The sequence below is a fragment of the Mesitornis unicolor genome, unplaced genomic scaffold (assembly GCF_000695765.1).
Source record: "Mesitornis unicolor isolate BGI_N332 unplaced genomic scaffold, ASM69576v1 scaffold11464, whole genome shotgun sequence".
Taxonomy (NCBI): Eukaryota; Metazoa; Chordata; class Aves; order Mesitornithiformes; family Mesitornithidae; genus Mesitornis; species Mesitornis unicolor.
Genome location: NW_010182069.1, coordinates 17,340 through 20,408, shown reverse-complemented (window position 1 = coordinate 20,408; position 3,069 = coordinate 17,340).

Below are 3,069 nucleotides of genomic sequence, written 5' to 3'. Positions count from 1 at the left end.
AGAAAACTCCACTGCCTGCTTCCCCAGCCCTTTTCCCGGCCAGCAGTGAGCTGCCTCCGGCTCCCTGCCACTCCACATCTGGAAAGTGAGCGTCAGGAAGAGACACGCTGGGCACTTCCCTCCTGCGTATCTGGGAATTGAGAGCTCCACTGCATTGTGCTGGAGCAGGGAGGGTTTCGTTGGTGTGATTATTCCAAGCTGGCCCAGGGTCCAGGGAAAACAAAAGCTTCTTCCTTGCCAAAGGGAGGGCTGGCTAGAGGCAGCCACTGGAGATGAGGGCTGGGCTATTCTCTGGGCTTCTAAACGCTACATTTCGGTGTTTAAATTTAGCCCTCAATTGAAATTTTGCGGACATGAGCCCTTCTGCTGAGCCAGCAGCCTGGCCAGCATCAACACTAGCTTTTACCATGCAGTGCACTGAGCAAGCACCCTTCAGCCTCTGAGCCCCCAGCCCTGTCAGCAACATGGGGCAGACCCCTGGCTGCCCATCAGCAAAGAAACCACCCAGACGTACTCTGGGGAGCAGCCAGAGGCTGTTCAAGGCAATTTGGTTGGAATAACAAGATTTTTTTTTTGGGCCATCCAGTCTGCATTGAGATGAAGGAAGATACTTGCAAATTTTTCTCATCTCTTTAGGCAGATGACCAGCTCGACCAAAGAGGACTTTCCAGAAGCAATGGAGATGTTGGACGTTGAGAGCTCTGGCCATGCCCTGTCTCACCTGCTGTTTTCCTGGGGCACAGAATGTCATTATGGCTTTTTGGCCTCTTGCACTCCAGCAATTAAGGTTTAGGATGTCAGTCCTTGCCTGGGAAGGGAGCTCAGCCCCACACTTCTATTTTATTACCATTATTGCTATCCATTTTCCCCACCTTACTCCAGAGCATGGTAAATTGCTTCCAGGAAAAAGCCTTGTTCACAGCAGGCCTCCCCTTAGATCCTCAGATGAGATGGGAACTCTTTTTTTTTCTCCCAGATACATAATTTAAAGGCTCCAGCCAGAAGTTGTTTCCATGGTGTTTGAACATACCACCTGGGAAGCTGGGCACAGTCCAATACTTGCCAAAGGCTGTCACCCCCTCTGGCCTCTGCTGGAGTTGGCCATTGGAGTTAAAGCAGATGAATAAAGAATTGGGAAGAATGCTGTTTATTTGCTGGAGTTCTGCAAACAATTAATATGGCCTTGTCCTTTGGATGAACCTGGCTTGATAAGGATCCTATTCATATTCCAATGATTCCTTAAGAACAGAAAGTTGAATGTGAGTGAGCTCTCAGCTGCTCAGGGCCTGCAAAGCTCAGACATGCCTGCAGGCTCAGACCCCTGGGGAAAAGGGAGATGCTCCAAGCTTTCCACACTTTCCTGCACAAATCCAGTGGTACATGAGAAGTACCCTATAGATGAGCTGGAAGGAATGGGGAATGGTGGGGAATCACTCCTATGTAACATGGCACAGGGTCACTTCATTCGTACAGCAGCTCTCCTGCAGCTGCTTTCCTCTGTAAGCTATTCAGCCCCAAATGCAGACCTCTGGATTTGTTCAGAGCTGCTCTACGTGGCTGATAATTATTGGAGCAGGAGGTGGCTGAAGACACAACCTTACTTTCAACGGACACCTAAGAACAGAAATACTGCTACATAGGTCTTCTTTAAGATGAATGGACTAAAAATTGCAAATTTCTTTATATACAAATTGGAGTACTAGAACAGAGCAAGCCATAAGTTATTAAAATCCAAGGGAAGCTGATCCAGCTCCCTATGGATGAACTGTGTTTCACTACTACTACCCAAATGCTCCAGGGGTACACAGAAAGCTTTTGAGCACAGCAGGTCTTCAGAAAACACAAAGGTAGCTTTGTCTGAAGTATACCGACCATTTTTTCTTAAATACTCATGCTGACTTAAAGATAAGCATGTAATACACACGGAAATATGTGCTCCTCTCTAGGAAAGGAGCTGTAAGCACAGGCTGCCATTCATCAGCTAGGAAGAGCAGAAACTCAGCCAGCTTCTCATTGAAAAGCTTTTCCCTGTGACAAGAGGGAACCCACTGCCAGTTTAAGGAGAATTAAGTTAATTCAGTGAGTTGCTTAAGCTTTGCTAAGCCTGTGGCTCATCAAGGAACAAAGAGCGAAGGAAGTTGCTGCCTGCTACATCAGAGAACCGTAACACAGAGGTAATCAAACTTGGCTGCTCCGCTGAAGCTTTGAGTGATCCTGAAGATCTGGGGAACACAGGTTAGCTCTATTTAGATCAATAGGATTTAAATAGAGAATCATTGAGATCAGATTTTATTTCAATGACATGCAGCAACCGAGCCCATGGCTGCATCAGCTCTGCAATGCTACCAAAGACTAAAGGGACAGAGCCACCAAAGCAAGCAGTTGCTGCTCAGAAAGCCCACGGGGACCAGTTCAAAGCCTCATTGGGTCTTTTCCCCTCAGAGACTGCATGATGTTTTTCCAGGCTGGGCTGCACTTGGAGACAAACTTGAAGGACACTAATAAATCCTAAAGGAGAATTAGCAAGCTATAGGCAGGACTAGAACATTTTGCAGTCTCTGTCGTCATTGCCCAAAGTCACACCTTTGCTTTCGCTTTGCAGGAATCCCTGATATCTCTGCAAAGGCTTATTTGACCTTGGTAAAAGGAAAGTACTGCTGGACTCAAGCTCCTCTGGGCCAAACTCTGTTCTGTAGCTGCAGAGTGTCACCCCACCTCACTTCCACACGGTTATACAAATATATACAACAACTCTGGGTGTTGACCACCCTGTTAATTTCTAGGCAGGTCTTCAAGAGCCCAGTCCTTTCTGGATGCCAGCTGATTTCACAAGTTTAAGAACTTCTTAAACAACTCCTGGAAACCAGGGAAAAAAAACCCCCACTTGAACCATGCAGAGACAAATCAGCTGAAAAAAAACCACACAACTCCAAAAACCCACCACAGTTGCATGCCTCAAGCTCAGCCGGTGAATGAGGGAAAGGGGAGGCAGAAAGCCAAAGCCGGCCCCGACGCCACATCCCCGTGGTGAGGATGCTGTTTGGGAGGGCAGCCCGGCGCAGCCTGCCG